This window comes from Bactrocera neohumeralis, chromosome 4 (genome assembly GCF_024586455.1).
Source record: "Bactrocera neohumeralis isolate Rockhampton chromosome 4, APGP_CSIRO_Bneo_wtdbg2-racon-allhic-juicebox.fasta_v2, whole genome shotgun sequence".
NCBI lineage: Eukaryota > Metazoa > Arthropoda > Insecta > Diptera > Tephritidae > Bactrocera > Bactrocera neohumeralis.
The window spans coordinates 14,768,946-14,787,393 of NC_065921.1; the positions used below are offsets into that span (position 1 = coordinate 14,768,946).

The window sequence follows — 18,448 nt, forward strand, 5'->3', positions numbered from 1 at the left end:
GGTCCTAGGTCGCTTCCAAATAGCTGAGGTCTATACATTCGGCACTAAAACAATATAATTCGGCATATACGAAATGTTTCGATTCGAACACTAAACTACATATTAGGTATCATGTCAGCCATTATTAGCTGAGAGATCTTATCCTTCATATTAAAAAAGTGTTTGCTAGTATTAAGTTCTGACTTTCGTGGGAACGATACTCTTATTGGTGCATCGACTGATTATCTTATAATAGCTCTTCCCATTTTTAATACAGGCTAAGCCTTTTGTCAAGCCCTAGGCCTTGTAAGCAATGTAGTCTGATACTTTAGAGTACAACTCGATCTTATTTCGCCGCCATTTTGACTTACGTAGTTTCATTTTCGTCTAAAAAAACGGTTTACGAAAAATTCGGGAATTTTATGGATGTCTTTGTTCCGATCCAGACACATTTTTATACCAAGACAACACTGCCAACATATTTCTACCATTTTCTTTCCTTTCACCAGAACACGTGAGCGGTTCAAATAACTTTACTGACAATAATTTTTATTTTAAAAACGTTTTCTCATAAAAATACACGAAAACATGCTTCCATACATATTTTATACACCACAAACTCTTACATACATATTTAGATACAAATAAACAAGAATGAGCATATTCGTGTGGCATGCGATCAACGAGGCATCACCGCGCAAACATTTCCATTATCAGCACTTAACACCTAACATTTATTGTTGTTTCCATAGCTACTGCTGTTATATTATCACCACCAATGCACCGATGTCTGCCGAAGCAAGTGCTCTGTTAACATTCCGTTTCTACTTAACAGTTGTGATGTTAACATATTCAGCTACTGTTTGTGGACAGAATCTTGAATGGGATTTTTCTCATTTTCCAACGTACAGCTGACCTAACAGTTATTTTTCGTCGTCGGCAAATGCTTATCACTTGTTCGGCTTGCCAGCACAGACACACTGTAACACTGTCGGCTACTCGGTCATTCAGCCAGGGAATGTTAATATCACTGCTTGATAAAAATTCTCGGTGTGCGTGATCGTTCGGCCACTGCCGTTTGTGGCGTATGCGATGCGGTGATCGCGTTTTCACTTTAATATAACATTTGAAACGGTACTTGCCGGTTTGATTAGATCGCATTGGGCGCGAGTGCTAGTCGGTGGGGGAAGTGGATTTTTAATTAAAAAATATTTACGACACGAACACACCGTCGCTAAAGTCAAATAAAAGTGATATTTAGTGAATGATTTGCGAGAGGAATTCTCGAAAATAAAGTGAAAATTCTGAAATGGAAATTTTCAAAAATTAATAAGGAAGTGTTGAAGTTTTAAAAATATAAAATAGAGGCAAGCAATGCAAAGCAGCGAGCAATAATTTGCCGAAACTAAATGTGTATTTTGAAATTGTGATAAAACATCAAAAATTTTAAATCTCAGAAATATTTAATTGAAGTAAAAATTTTTGTTGAAATAAAATTTTTTTGTTGAAATAAGAATATTTAGTTGAAATACAAATATTTGGTTGAAATAAAAATATTTTTGTGCGTAAATTTGTTTAGTGTGTGAAAACAGCTCAAAACCACGACAAAGTCTTTAATTCTCAATATTTGTGATAAGGATGTCACTTTCGAAAACGACGAAATTTCTTTTACTAAATTGGAATATAATAAATACAGTCTTATAAGCGAGAGGTGAGCTTAATTTTTTTAATTATTTGAATTCATAAATGTGCATAAATCTTAAGTTGTCGTAATTGGAAATGTTTTCGGTACTAACTTTTAGATTACTGGCTTCATTAAAGCAAATTTGCAAATGTTTGCTTTTTAACTGAGTATTTAAATTTACTTGCTGGCCCATAATTCATATTTTACTATTTTATTAATAAAAAAATATTTTAAAATTAATTTCAAAATTAAATGATCAAAAATTCTGTCATAATATGTATTCATTAGTAACATTTGTTCTATCACATGATTTCTGTGTTCTCATAGCATTCATTAGAACACACAGTTAGGTAGCAAGCAAGTTAGCAATCCTGCAGTAGAAAACTAGCAATCCCGCATTGGAAACCCAACATTCGCTTACCCAAATTCCTTGAAATGTGAACAGCGATTGTTTGAACAAAGAAACGAATTTTATTTAGTTAGGTATGTAGTTACAGGCAAAAGCCAACATGCGGTGAAATCAACTAGTTATAAACTACATACTTTAATGCCAGTATGAATAACAAACCCAACTAGTAACTAGTTAATCAGCCAACTGACGTTTTTCAAACAAGGAACTGCATTTTTTACGTGTTATTGTCTTATAAAATGACAAAAGTCAGATTACGATTGATATCTCGAAACAGATTCACAATTGTCTATTGAACTCATATACTCAGCAACAACTTTAATTTGGATTTCATTCAGGATCTCTGAGTTTTTTATTTGAAAAATTACAGACTGATTCGCTGACGTAATTATGTTCTTTTTCCTCACTCAATTATTAAGAAATTAGTAGGATCTGAGGCTTTTCTGACTAATTCCATTTTAGTTATGAACATTATGTAATGAACTATGATCAGAACCTCATTTTCCTGACTATTTTTCTGATATTTTCCAGTTCTCTCAGAACATACCGATATACATACATACATATGTATATATTTATGTATGCACTCTTAGTCCTCATAGGATCAGTTCTGCTTTGTTAGTTTCCATATATACTATACATAGTTATTGTATGAGGCTGCGTTGACTTCCTTGAAGAAAAGTTAAGAGGAACTTCAAAAATTTTTTTTGTTGAGATTTGTTTTTTAAATAAATTGTTCATTTAAATATGGCAGTGAAAATAACTTATAGTACTGGAAAAGTAGTAAGATATATTTTCCTCTAAATAGTTTGATTTGCTGAAAAGATTTTCAAAAATCGTTCGTATTAGAAAATGCTATAAAGAATCCCAAGTAATACATATTTTAGTTATGAAGAACAGTACAATTTTCTTAAAAATAGTACAACGTGATTCTAACTCATCAGAACGGCTCTCCGGTTCTGAAGTTTCTCTGTGTTGTAACTGTTGGTGTGGCTTGCCATTTGGATTTATTTTTTATTTTGTTGAATATATTTATTTGCTGTCAATTTAATAATGCTTTGTTGAATAAAAACACGCTTTATTCCGGTTACGGAGATCCGACTGTCGTGGAAACATCGTGGTGCCACGGAGAGTTTAATTTTAACTGTGTAGACTATTTCTAATATCAAAAGTACACGAACATATTATTGGAATGAAAATATTAGTTATCATATCGTTTCTTTTTGATGATTTTTTGGGAGTATAAATGAACGAGGAATGTGGTGAAATTTAAAGACACTTATAGGTAACTGTTTGTAAGTTTCTTTTATTTAAGTATTATACCCTGAACAGGGTATACAAGTATTAAGGGCAAACATGGGCTTACTCGTTTAAAAAACAGACTTTTTTCAACAATTTTTTTCTCATATAAAAAGTGGAATATTTTATTAGAAATTTTTATTATTACTAACTTACGCTATTAACAAAGAAATTCTGAAACTTCCGGTGAGCCTTCGAAAAAAGATACGCTCGTGTTGGCAAAATAACTCCTTACATGATCATTTAAAGTGAAAAATACGTGTTTTAGTTAAAACCTTAACTTAGCACTTGGATGAAGGAAAAAAACTGAAAATTGAATTTTTGGCAGGCATTTTTACAAAAAATGAAAATTTCAGTGAAAGTTCGCGACATATTTTTATTCAAAAGTGGTAATCGAAAGAAATCCTTCGCACAAGTCTTTACGAATTATATCTCAAAGACCTGTGTAAAACTTCATGAAGATCGTTGGAGTAGTTCTCGAGAAATCTTGCCAACCGACTTCAAAAACACAGTTTCGAAAAAAATGTGTTTAAAGACGTAAAAGCCTAGCTCGCCTCAAGCGCAAAAGTTCTCAAGGCTGTATCTACGAAACTATTACTCGGATCAACTTGAAAATTGTGGACAATATTCAAGACATGTTGTAGAATATAATAAGACAATAAAAACTCGAATTTTTGGAACCCGTAAACCAATGATCCTACAATATGTGCATACATATATAAATGATCAGCTTAAAAAGCTGAGTCGATTTAGCCATTACACCAACTAATCCGTAAGGTTTTGAGTTATCGATCTGAAATTTTAAACACGTAATTTTCTCTTCAAGAAGCTGCTCATTTATTGGAATTTCTGATTTCAAACAACTTCAGCTTATAGCTGAGATACAACTGAGCTATCAAAATCAAGTCCTTGTATAGAAAACTTTTTTATTTGTCAAGCTATTTTTAGGAAATTTGACATGCATTATTTTTCGAGAAAGTGCTATCATCACCGAATAAATTTTTTAGAACGGACTGCTATAGCATATAGCTGCTATATAAACTGAAGAATCAAAATTCGGTGCAACCGAAGTTCAGGTTTTCTCTTGTTTTAATTGAGAAGAATATTTCTAGTACCCTACTATAAGTCTATACTTAAGCTATAATTATAGGAGTACGAATATTTTTTTTGTTTAGAAAATGTTTTAAAAATCAAACATTTCAAAAAGTAGCATTGATACTATAGAAACTGAATACATTGAAAAACTTTTTACCTAGTTCCTTTCAAATTCGCCCAATAAACTAGTATTCCAAATACCATCCCTCCTTAGAACCGCGTAGTTTCTTTGGAGCACATGTGGTCATCTAACGATTGATCTACTGACCTAACACCCCTTACGTATATTTTAATCATCCAAACCAATGACAAAGTAAATAAACGATTGAAAAATATTTGATTAAATAATTTTGTGTAAAAAAAACTTTTTTTTTTAAGAAGCCTTTAAATACTAACAATGCAAACACTAATATTTTACATACCCACAAAAAATTTCAACCTCACATCTCACGTTTGGTTTAGTACAAACTGATAATATTATCAGTAATATTGTCAGTCATAAATGAATACCTATTTTGGTATGTATGCTTACGTACATGTTGTTGTAAATAAATATTATGCAATTAACCTTTGGTGTTTTTACGTTCAAAACTCAATACAAGACATGTATTTTATCTCCGAAATCTAATCAAAGGACAGAACTCACTAAGTATTTAAAAGCAAACCAACTAAAGCGGCATTTTTTTTCATAAAAAAAAACACTAAATTTTTTTAAATTAAAAAAAAATGTATTTTTGTGTTTGATCTTTTGACTTTTGTTGTACAAAATAAATAACATTTGCCAAAGCAAACACGAGAGAGTCAACAATTTTCTACAAATACAACGTAGTAAGGAGAATCAAACTACAGGGGTAAAGAATGTTGCATGCAAACGAAGAAAATAAGTTAAATTGATTTAAATTGAAAGCGAAGAGCGGCGACACACAAGCAAATAAGAGAAATAGACAGACAAAAGTCAACTAATATAGACTTGTACATATGTATGTATGTGTGTGTAAATGAATGAAAACAGTAAAATATTGTTGCACGAACATACACAAACACTACCAAATGAAAATATGTGCATATACATATACATATATACATAGTATGTGTGTGATAATATATCAATATGTGTGTAAGTACAACACAAAAGCATAAACACAGATAATGGCTCGGTTTGTTTGCACTGCAAGTGGACAAATACCCACCCATTTGGAGCTCGACATTAGACAAACACTTACTGAGCTACACTTGCATACATACATATGTACATATAAGTATATATGATCGTATAGTTGCGCGCATGTGTGCATGTATGCTTATTTGTAACGAATATTCGGGCTTTGGCTCACGTGTGTCGGCCTGCCATGGATTACGGCATAATTTGATTTGACGAGCGGCCGAGCGCCATTGCAGTTTACAAAGTTCACTTTATTCATACATGTGTATGCGTGTGTGTATGATGCAATGCCGTTATCTGTGTAGTTGTAGCATGTTGACTTAGAGGTCAGCTCGTATGTAAGGGTGTAGCAGTATGTTGCAACCTTATGGTTAGTCGAGAAAAGTAAATATTCAAAAAATATGCATAACTGAAAAAGTCCACGGAGAAAATTCTTAATTTACATACTTTCTATATTTAGAAAAATTTTAAAATATAATGAAATAAATGGAAAAAATTCAGGGTGAACCAAGAAGCTATAATACCTTTCACAAATAGAAAAGATTCCATATACTTGTAAGAACTTGATTTTGATCGGTAAGTTGGAATGTCAGCTTTATGCTATAGTAGTCGGATCTGAACAATTTCTTCGGAGACTATGGTGATGTCTTGGATCATAATGCAATATCTGCCAAATTTCTTGAAGATACCTCGAAAAAAGCTTACGACAAAGCTTTCCATTCAAGCAATTGATTGTGATCGTTCCGCTTGTATGGCAGCTATAATCTTTCTCTGTTCGGGGTTTATATGTAAATAATTTATATACTGTTAACCAAGTTTGAATACTGCAGCGTCTTCCAAGTGGAGTTCGTGGCTACCATAAAGATAGCAGTAGATCTACTACTCCGAAGGGCGGCCTTCTCCAGAGTGATGACTTTCAACTCCGATAGTAGGGCAACGGTATTAGTCTTGAGGTCGTTAACTGTGCGCTCAAATCGAAAGAATGCCTAGACTTCTTATCTCTAGCATCGTGTTATTTTAGAATTAGACTAGTTGGCGGTATTGCAAGAAACGGTAAGGCTGGTACTTCTGTCTCAATAGCTGCGGAATGAAAACGAGTAGGAGCTCCTTTGGCTACTTGTGGTCTACGACTGAAATGTTGGGCCCCAAACCAAATCAACAAGCGCTGATCGACTACCAGCATTTGTGTAGTTGCAAGATCCTTCTGGCCCAGGGTAAATTATAAGAGTTTTAGGAAAATCTTCACTCTCAGCAAGGTCCATCTTTCAGTGGTGAGTTCTAACTGGACACTCTGCGAACGGGACTTATGTAGTAAGATGGCATATCTTACCAGAAGCCAGCTGCATCAGAAGAAGATGAGATAGAATTATCTTAACACCTCCTATCGAATGGTCCGTTTTTGTCAAATCTCGCAATCTCATACTTTTTGACATCTATGAGAAATAGCGGAAATAGAACCAAAACACCTAAGCAGATTTCGGTATTTTTGGCGATAGCTTTCAGCTAAAGGAATTTTTCTTCTTGCATCCCAAAAGATTTTACATAACAGTCCAAGTATGATCCTCATGCAATGCTGAAGAATCAGGCACATAACCTTACCTAATCAAGTTTGGATGACGGCGCATAGTTTTTTGATGAACCAAACATCAGAGTGTGTCCAACAACCTTTAATAATTTTTTTACCTATTACTCAACTGGCCTTCCACTATTATGGACCAGTAATTTACAACATCTAATGATTCTTCTCGTTGGGCTCTTACTGAATACGTAAATATTTTCTAAGTTCTAGGTTCAGCTGTTTTGCTTTTAGTCATTACTGTCAGTTTAATTTCTAACCGCACGGAGAGCAAACAGAAAGTCTTGCTGTGTTCGCCATAAACTGTCGGTCAGTTAGACTTTATAAACAAGTTATAAATAATACTTTGATAAAAACTCGAATCAAAAATGGTGACTGGTGTACTCAAGACCACGGTTTATTTTGCGGTTGAGTTTCTCACTTACAGTTAATTTAATCATATTCCTCGTATAACCACGAAGACCATTAGTGTCTAGATCTACATGTCAGCCCCCTGAAATCTCTGTTAAAAGTTAGGTATATCAAAGTACGATGAATTTACATTTCATTTAAATTTTATTTTCAAATATTTAATTATAATTTTAATTATAGAAAGGGGTTCATCAACAAAGTTTTTGAAATTTGCTTATCAATTTTCATCTTTCCTCTAATTTTTGCTTTCAAAATATTTGATTTCTTATTTGATCTTCTAGTATACAAATTCAATTCAATGTATGTATCTAGTTTCTTCTTACTGCTAATAATCTCTATCACAGCTGAATGAAATTCGATTGACAAGTGTCTCTTGATAGCATTTACACTAAAATTAGCATGCATATACATATGTAAATATACACACGATCTAGAAGTATACCTATGTACATATCTACATACATATATACATACATTTATACATACACCTGTAAAGTTTTTATATGCCATTCGTCGTCGACATCGCTGTGCCACATTAAGCCCCTCGTTAGATATGTTGTGCCACAAATGATGAGCCTATGTAGCAGAGGTGAGAAACATGCGGCAGTCGCTGTCACATTAATGATCCCAAAAACCATATGTTAGCTCTTTTGTCACTCGGCCGGAATCTTTGTTGTCGTAAAGTATGCAATAATACCCCTTAAAATAATAAATTGTGGTCAAATACACACACTTATTTATATGATGGCCTTTTCGGGCGGTTGGGTGGTGGGTGGTGTTATTCTAGAAATTTTTAAAGAGATACACTAACTTACGCAAATATTATTCGTCACCTTATACGTTAGACGTTAGACTTATTCGATTCTCGTGAAATTTATTATGTACGAAAGGTGTTTTGATAAGTATATTGGTTTAAATGATAAGATGTATAAATTTCTAACAACAAGCTTCAATAAAGTTAGTAATCAAGTATATATAAGTTAAACATTCATATCAAGTTATATTATGTTTGTATGTATGGTTTATTAATTGTGACAATGCTGTTTACCCTAGAAATTAGTACCTTCTAAACTTAGTTTCTTTATGTGGACAAGTTAAATTGATAATAAACGAATGGAATATGTGAAAATATCATATAGTACAGTCGTTCCCAACTTTTTTAAATCGGATAAGAAAAATATAAAAATATTTTCGATTTGCAAAATTTTTGTGGTTAAAAATGTGTTATCGATAACAGTAGTGCGTTGCGATTTTTACAACGGTTAAAAATATCGAATAAAGAATTTGTCTCAAATTTTGTATTTCTAACCAAATTTTCGTGTGCGTGTGCTAATGTTGGAAAAGTCTTACTGTGATTCAAAAACACAAGTCTACGAGTGGTACAAAACCTTCAAAGACGGTCGAAAGATCATTGAAGACGTGCCTCATTCTGGACGATCTTCGACCTCTTCCACTGATGAAAATAAAGTTAAAGATACGGTACTTGAAAATCGTCAGACAAAAATTAGAGAGATGGCAAGTGAGTTCGACATCTCCCTCGAGTCCGTTCGATTGGTTTTGATGGATATTTTGGGTTTGAAACGCGTTCTTGTTCGACTAGTAACGATACGCCTAATTTTTTTTTTCTAAAAGAGTACGATTGCTACCGAATTTAAAACCAAAAAGCGCAATGAATACCATCGATTAACCATCGTATTCACCAGATTTGGCTCTGTGTGATTTTTTTCTTGTTCCCCAAACCGAAATTACCGCTCCGTGGAACACATTTTCAGTCGATCGAAGAGATAGAACAAAATTCTTTGAAGGAGTTGAAGGCCATTCCAAAAAGTATTTCGAGGACTGAAAAAATTGCTGGCATAAGTGTATTACATCTGGTAGTGAACGCTTTGAGCGCGACAAAATAAATATTGAAGAATAATTGTATATTTTGCGCTTTATTTGCAATTTCGGGGTACTTTTCTGTCACAATTTTCAAATTGAAGTGCAACTAATATACTTAAGTTTTTTTTTTAAATAAAATATTTTTTAATTGCTAAAAGAGCAGATAGGTGTACTTGAGCAAGCTGTGTTATTAAAAGCTTATCGTTTAATTGGATCCACAGGTTACAGAATCATTAAATTTAGGTACTGTTAACAATTTGGTACAATTAATTGATAACCATATTTTTTTTTTTAAATAAAAATTGAAAAAGGTAATTAATTACAATTACAATTTATATATATATATATGGCAATAGCGGTTAAGCCATCAGCTTAGTCATATATTATACAAGTATATAGTGTTTCTTCCGGTAGTATACGTACTACCAGAGACTACTAAAGTTGTCTGCTTATAAAATATGTTTTGATTCACTCCCAGAAAATTACTTGCTTAGTATAACCAACCACCAATGCAATTTATGTATTTTCTAATGAATGAGTTCAGGTGGTATCATCTCGAATTGGCGGCAAATTGCTAAAACAAGAAACGATTATCGCGCTGTTGCTAACTAGGCTATAACCGGGTTAGCGGGGTCTACGCCACTGAAGAAGAAGAATGAATTGTGAAATTATAATTTTAGCACAAAGAATTCTATATTGTTTATAAAATATGCAATTACGCCTATATAAATCCATATACGTGTATGTATGTATGCACTTAATTCACTTCTTTGTTGAGTAATGAATCATGAAATGTTTTTGCTGTAATTATCGAATTTACGTCATACCAACATGCACATAGTCACAATGTAATAATAGTCGCTTTTTTCGATTTGTCAGACCGACGAGAGTGGCGTAACGTACTGCTACTGATATAATTAACTTGGAAAGACATTTTTGAAGAGGAACTCTGCAAGTCAACTACAGGTTAAGTCACTGGTTACTTACCAGATATTTTTGGCAAAAAACCGAAACTTTTGTACAATACGTGTGATCGTATCATGACCAACACCAAATTTGACCTATTACAATTTCACTATTTTAAAGTGAATCTGCATTACCGCCTTCAAAATAGGCTACTGAGCAAATACAATCATGCTAAAATGTAATTAAATTTTCCTTACACTTTTTACAAGGCTTGGGTGGGATAACCTTCAGCGCCTTTGGTGAATGTTTTTTTTTCGGTGTGCTCATGTTTGGATTCGTTAGGTTTTTGAACAGTTAAGTTGTGATATTCATAAACTCACTTCTCGTCATCCGTAATGATGCGTTTGATGAATGTAGCTACCGTCAAGCATCTCTTTTGCGATCTCTACGTGACGTCGTTTTTGCAAGAGGTCGATGTTTTTGGTACGAGTCTAGCATTGACCGGTTTCATACGAGCCAAGAGAATTATCACATCCGCTGACGCCAACAAGACGATTTCAAGCACTGTTTCTTTAACTTTTTCGATAATATCGTTATTACGAGTAACAGAGGTTGATGAACGAACGACTTGTATGAGGCAAGTTTTCGATGACTTCACGATCTTCACTGAATGATCTGTGCCACTCAAATTGTTATGTTAATAATCAAAAAGATTCTCCAAAATACGTCTGCAGTATTTTCAACCATTTCGAAGCCATGATTTTATTGAAAACACAAAATTCGGAAAAACTTGTTTGAATTTTTTTTTCATGGTAAATGGTAATGTTCATGGTATGGTTTCATGGTAAAACTCGCCAGACAAACCTTTCGAATATCAAACAAACAGCTGCCAAACACAGACATTAGGAAGTCAAACTTCACACCAGTATTTAAAAAGGTTGTATTAATCCAGGAAAATATTTAAATTAAAATTTTTATCTAGTCGGTTTGATTGCGCAGTTTATATGGACCAGTCTGGGTCAAATTTGATTAGACGGTAATTTATTTTGTTGTTGTTGTAACGATAAAAGACATTCCTCAATTAATTTCGAGGAATAATGCCGCGTTGACAGTCCTCGGCCGGATAACAATCCGGCTCCATTCCGGTTACTTAGACGCGACTGTCATGGGAGTAGACCGTTCTTAGTTAGTTGGGGTTAGTTACTATGCTAATTCTTTCAATGCGTTGGAGTTTCGGTAGTCATGGCTTGCTGGGTATAGAATTGCATATGCTAACTGGTATTTGATTGAAAGTTTTTTTATTGTTGCTTTCACATGTATTTTTTTTACAAAAGATTAGAACCCAAGCCGTCGAAAAACATTTTATATTATGTTAGGTTCGATTCGGTTTCATAGTTCTATCAAGAATCTTCTTTGATTGGAATGATTTGTGGAAACAGTCTAATTCAAGGATTGTTAATTGTTATTCTTAAGCGATATTATTCTTCTTACTTTTTCGAAGACGGTATATTTATAAATACCTATTTATATCGACTACTGTATCTAATCTTTAAACAATGCTTTTAAAATGCTAAGGAACTAATGAATAAAATCTAACATAACTCTGTGCACTAATATCGTTTAAAGAATTTATATGCCATTTGCCCATTTCGCTCTAAAATTCTGTGCATGAGTTCAGAATGTCTAGTTCTAATTTTCATAATTTTCTAATCCGTGGTTGTTGTTGTGAAAATCGTTGTAACGGTATGTGTTGATGAATTTTCACCAGTTACTTAAAATCTAAAATAATTTCTATTTTCTGTGTATTATTTTCATACTTTTAGCACACAACTGTAGACTGGAGAAATAAAATTTCTCGCAGGTGGAATAGTTGTAAGTAAACATAAAAAATTACAAACATAGAAAAATATTAATATAAACTGGATCTTAGATATTGCAACAAAATCATCAAATCATACATTTTAATAAATAATATATTTATTAAATAATAGAAAATAATGCAAATGAGGAAGAAATTTAATTGCTGCGATCTTTAGAAATAAGAATACAGACAGATACGCAGCGTAAAAATTACTAATATTCGTCATCAATTGTCACATTATGACGTCACATCAACACTTACTTCAATCATCAGTTTAAGTTTGACAGCTTTTACTCACTCTTAGTCCTCCCTCCATCCCACTTAACATCAACAATTTAAGGCACTAAATATAAGTAAAAATCATTACTCAACTATTTTGCCGTTAGAATTTATTGCTGCAGAATGTAAGATTTAATTTACGTCTATATCTTTTCTTTTTCTCGTTTTGAAAAATGTAGCAACACAAAAATATTCTGAAATGACAAACTGTTGCCTTTTCCGTAGCGACGTCACTTCGAAGAGCGCACATAAATATCTTTCAGTATTTAGCTATAACTATAAATAAATAATGATTTTTAAGAGCACTGGCAAAGTTGAGATAATCTTGGAATGTCATGTTCTACACAAAATTGCGACATCATACTAATTGTTCAACAAAATTTAGCGCGTAGACTTGACATTTTCGACACCTGTGCAGAATACAAAGGGGCATGTTTTTTGAGGACCTTCATTTGTGTTTTATAATTTAGTGGAAGTAAAGAAGAATTTAGTGGAATAGAAAATCGTATAAAATAAAATGGCGCTAATTTTAATAACAATGTATGAAGAAAATTAAAAAAGGAGAACTACAAAATTTAAATAAAATTTGAACGTTTTTTTTTTAATTGAATTAAAGTAGATTCAAAAAATTGTTTTTTATACCCTGAGCATGCTTTATTAAGTTTGCCTCGATATTTGTAAAGACCGCGGGACTGTCGGTGTTATTCCCTCAATTTTTGCGATATCAATTTGATATCCGCCGATATCGGACCACTATAGTATATAGCTACCATATATACCATATGGAAAACTTTTTTATTTGAAAAGGCGTATTCATGATTAAATTGAGATCGAACTTCTTCTTCTTTACTGGCGTAGACACTCTTTACGCGGTTATAGCCGTGTTAACAACAGCGCGCCAGTCGTTTCGTCTTTTGGCAATTTGGCGCCAATTCGAGATACCAAGTGTAGCCAACTCCTTCTCTACCTGATCTCTCCAACGAAGTGGAGGTCTTCCTCTTTCTCTGCTTCCCCTGGCAGGTACTGCATCGAATACTTTCAGATCTGGAGTATTTTCATCCATACGGACGACATGACCTAGCCAGCGTAGCCGCTGTCTCTTTATTCGCGGAACTGTCGTCGTATATCTCATACGGCTCATCGTTCCATCGAATGCGATATTCACTGTTGGCAATGCGTAAAGGACCATAAATTTTCCGCAGAACTTTTCTCTCGTAAATTCATAACGCCGACTCATCAGATATTGTCATCGTCCTTGCCTCTGCACCATATAGCAGGACGGGAATAATGAGTGACTTTTAGAGTTTGGTCTTTGTTCGTCGAGAGAGCACTTTACTTATCAATTGCCTACTCAGTTCAAAGTAACACCTGTTGGCAAGAGTGATTTTGGGTTGGACTTCAAGGCTGATATTGTAGCTGGTTCCAAGATAGACGAATTTAGCTGCGACTCCGAAGTTATGACGTAGGAACCAAGTCGCGAGTGTAGCGACTGTTTATGTATATAGTGACAGGAGATATTTCGTCTTGCCCTCGTTCACTACCAGACCCATTTGCATCATATTCTTATCCAGTAATCAATATCATCGGCGTACGCCAGCAGCAGTACACTCTAATAGAAGATTGTACCTTCTCGATTAAGCTCTGCTCAAATTATTTTCTCCAGCAGTTGTTTGAAGAAGTTGCACGATATTAAGTCGCCTTGTCTGAAACCTCGTTTGGTATCGAACGGCTCGGAGGGGTCCTTCCCGATCCTGACGGAGCTTTTGGTACACAAATTTCACGTCAGTTTACACAGCCGAATTAGTTTTGCGGGGATACAAAGTTCAGACATATCAGACCTTTTCGTGCTGTCAAAAGCAGCTTTGAAATCGACGAAAAGGTGGTGTGTGTGGATTCTCTGAATTCTCTTTTCACGGTTTTCACGGTCAAACCAGTTTGTTACATGCTCCTTATCAGTTCTTTATCGCCGGATTTGAACAGCTCGGCCGGCAATCTATCGGCCCCCGTCGCTTAACGTTTTTTCTTATTTTTACTAATGAAAACCTGCCATATCATTTGAAATCTTTTCCCATACAATATACAAATTCATAGAAGCACGTTTTTTGTAATAATTTTATTAAAAAACTATTTTCATTGTTTATATTTTTTGCATTACATGCATTGAGAATTAAGAGCATTCCTGGCGCAAGGCCAAACGTGTCACTACTTACGGCCCATTTACACTTTGTGCATGCGTATTTATGCAAACTTAATTTTTCATGTAGATATTTACTACATACATACACTTAAAATATAGCATAAAAAATATTCATGCACTTACAAATAATTTCAGTAAAAATTAAGTCTCACTGATCGCCAGTATTGATTCATCAGCAAGTTTGAATATTCAATGCTCGATTACAATTTGGAGTCCAGTTCAATTCAATTCCAGCTACCAACAAACACAATTGCTAAAAGCCACATATTTGTATTTATACTTGTATATAAAGATATGACGATATGGGAGCGTTCTCCTCAGGCACTTGCTCGGTTTCTTCGTCTCAGTGGCTTACGAATGCTTCGCTTCTAATTGGCTTTAATTGAAATAAACTACTTTAATTTTTTTCGATCGGAGTCATGAGCTTACACGTTCGCTGTTTAAGTTGGTTTCTCCACTTTGCCTACATTGCATTAGGGTGGACCTTTTTTTTGTATTTCAGAACATACCAAAGAAACCTTTCAGTTAGCGTCGTGGGTTTCAATTCACACCTGGGAACTTTATTCACACCTGACAAAATATACATGTTAAGAGGTGGTGAAGAAAGAAAACCATTCTCACTTGTCTGTGTTAGCAGCCCAAATTCTGGTTAATGTTTCAGAGTAATGCGCGTTAATGTCAGACCCTTAAGAGCCCAAATAAATAAAATCTTAAGTTTTTATAAAAAGGACATAGTCTGGAGATAATTTTGTTATTTTTTTAATATGTGTAATATTATTTTTTATGACATAAGAAATTTAGCCGCCCTTATGCTCACTCGTATCCATGGATCTGCTCTTTCCGTTCAGCTGAATATTTCGAACAATGTGCTTTCGAGATTACTTACATACATATTTATTTCTTAATTTTCGGGGTTAATTAGAAGTAAAGCATAAATTATGTATTTCGTTGAAATAATGCCAAATTGTAGCGATAAACATACTGTTATAACGGAAATAGTCGTCGTCAAATCGTCATTTCCCTGCTTGCTATGTTTGAGTTCAGTTCTCTCTCCTGCCAAAAAGTGGATATGTGAAAGCAGTAAAAAAATTTTCTGTATTACGTATTACAATAATATTAAACATCCATACATGTATATCGCTTTTCTAGCCCTATATGATTATACCAGTCTATTGGATATACCACTCGCTTGTTCGGTTCGCCACTATCTAAGGCTTGTTGAATCTAAGATATCTAAGTAAATATTGGAAATAACGTATTTAAATAAATTTTACATTTACAGTAAGCTGAAAGTAATTTTTCGTGGAAAAAATTATTAAATATTGTTATACCAAAGCCTAAGCATGAATCAGTCCTACCACAAATGACATGACAATAAGGTTCAATAACATAGACGATGTTACGATACATCGAGTTTTTCTGTTTGAACCACTCAGTTTGATGCTGCAGCAACCTCGGCAAAATTCATTAAGGGTTCAACTCTATACATAAACAATACTAATACATATGTAGCTCACACTTTCTAAGACCGATTGTAGTCACTTCTTTTCGGCACTACAACCGCGGGTCGGTCTGGACAGAGAACACAAAACTTCGTCAGTTGTCTATATGCTTTGCCAAGTAACGCCAGTTGTATATTCCACGTGCAGACAGGTCACTATGAATTTATTTTGGTGCCGAGGGTTGACAAAGTCCTTAACTTTTTCAAATGTATCTTTAGATGTGTACTTTGTCTTGTCCTCGTTCACCACAAGACCAACCTCTTTCACTTCTTTATTTAAGCTAGAAAAGTCAGCGGTGGCGGCTCCATTGTTAATACTTACGATGTCAATATCATCTGCGTACCCAGTAGTATTGTACTCTTAAAGTATCATAGAAGGTGCCACTGCGGTACAAAGTAGCAACATATATCACTTTTTCCAGCATTATATTGAAAAAGACGCACGAGAGGCCATCACCCTGTCTAAAATCTCGTCTGTTATCGAACGGCTCGGAGATGCCCTTCCGGATTTTGACGAAGTTCATGGTTATGCTCAACGTCATGCTGAATAACCGTATGAGTTGTCGTTGTGTAGTAAAATGTACGAAACATTTTTCAAAGGAACCTTGAGATGCGAAACTAAAATGCCCAAGTTGAGAAATAAATCATGCTATACATTATATTTATTCCTTTTCTCCCCAAGAAGTTACCATGGTTTATGCCTAAGGTAATGTTGTAAATCCGAAGAAATTGTTCAAGTCGGATCAGTATACCATAAAGCAAGAGATCTAGTGATCTCTTTGCCCTCAGCCTTTTCTTTTTTGTGGGGCTTTTAACAAGCCATTGCCTATTGGCGTCCATGCGGTAAAATTGGGAACCTTACTAGACGCCATCTGCAGAAGCTGTATGGAAGAAGATGAGGTGGAAACAACTCAACACTTCCTTCTTGACTGTCCTGCGTTTGTGAGGTCAAGACTTGGGGAGCGCATACCTTCAAATATCCCACCGAATCGACGGGAATGGAAATTTAACGCCTGTGCAAATTTGTACTGGCTGCTAAACGTTTTGCTAATTTGTAAGTTCGAACACAGGAGTTCTTCTTTTCTATGGCTTTGTAAAAGACTACATAGAGCGGTCCACGTGCAATCTCTCAAGATCAACCATCTCTCCTAACCTAAACTAACCATATTGCTACCATACAAACTGAATGATAGGTATCAAGTTTTTGTAAAGAATTTTTTGTATTTGTGAAGAGTATTACGGCTTCCGTGCAAATGAAATTAACATTTATTTTGTTTCAAAATATTTTTGAGTAAACTCATATTTAACGACAAAATGATAAAATTTTCATAAAATCCATATTATTTCAAAAAAATTTCAAATTTCATAATCTACACAAATACATAAATATATTTTTGCTATAAATTATACGAAGTAACATTCTTGTGCATCACTTGGCTAAACGATAAATTCCGATCAACCGGAAAGGCGCGTTCGCTTTCCTCTCAGCTGTGGCACGCGCGTCAATAGCTTCGCTCTGTCAGTGGCACCTGTTAAATGGACATTTATTACAATGCCAAAATCTGTGAATTTGACAAATGCCGACCACGAACTACAGGCGCACATAAATCCATTCACAAATATTTACCAAGTGATTAAAATACTTGAAACTAATACCGCGCAGCCACCCACATGCACATCCATTTGGAAATGTAATTTTGCATTTAGCCTAATATATGGATCAACTTGTTTGTTTGTCGATGTTTACAATATTTATGGGCTGATTGGTGAATACGCTGGTGGCTGCTGGCTGGTTGTAAGCAAGGTGCCTCCTTATAAACAAAGAAATATGTGAATACATATGTACAAACATAGATTCATAAATAAACTGCAATTACAACATTGGGACCCATTAAAATGCCATATGATTCAAATCAATTAAAATACCGCGATGAAAAACCAAACCAAAACAAAGCAAAACAAATAAATCGCCTTTACAAAAATGTGCGAGCAAACGGTGAATCGGTGAGCATATGGCGTTTTATAAACATTTCATATTTTGAATGAGCAATGGCTTTTAATGTTTTGTTGCTTCAATTTCTTTAATATTTTTGGCCAAAATGTGAAGCCCAAAATTTGGAAAACTGTGAAAAGTTAAAAAGTATGGGAATTTACAAACAAAACACAAAAAAAGCAATTTGAAAACCTTTGACGCCAAATTCACGCAAA

General features: G+C 34.3%; 1 protein-coding gene across 1 annotated transcript in view; it reads left to right on the forward strand.

The window, feature by feature from the left end:
- The first annotated feature begins 1,054 nt into the window (after positions 1-1,054).
- Positions 1,055-18,448, forward strand: part of LOC126754750 (immunoglobulin superfamily containing leucine-rich repeat protein 2) — a 36,464-nt gene continuing 19,070 nt past the window's right edge. The window contains exon 1 of the mRNA XM_050466833.1: positions 1,055-1,690. The gene's annotated coding sequence lies outside the window, so the exon portion shown is untranslated. The remainder of the gene's footprint in view (positions 1,691-18,448) is intronic.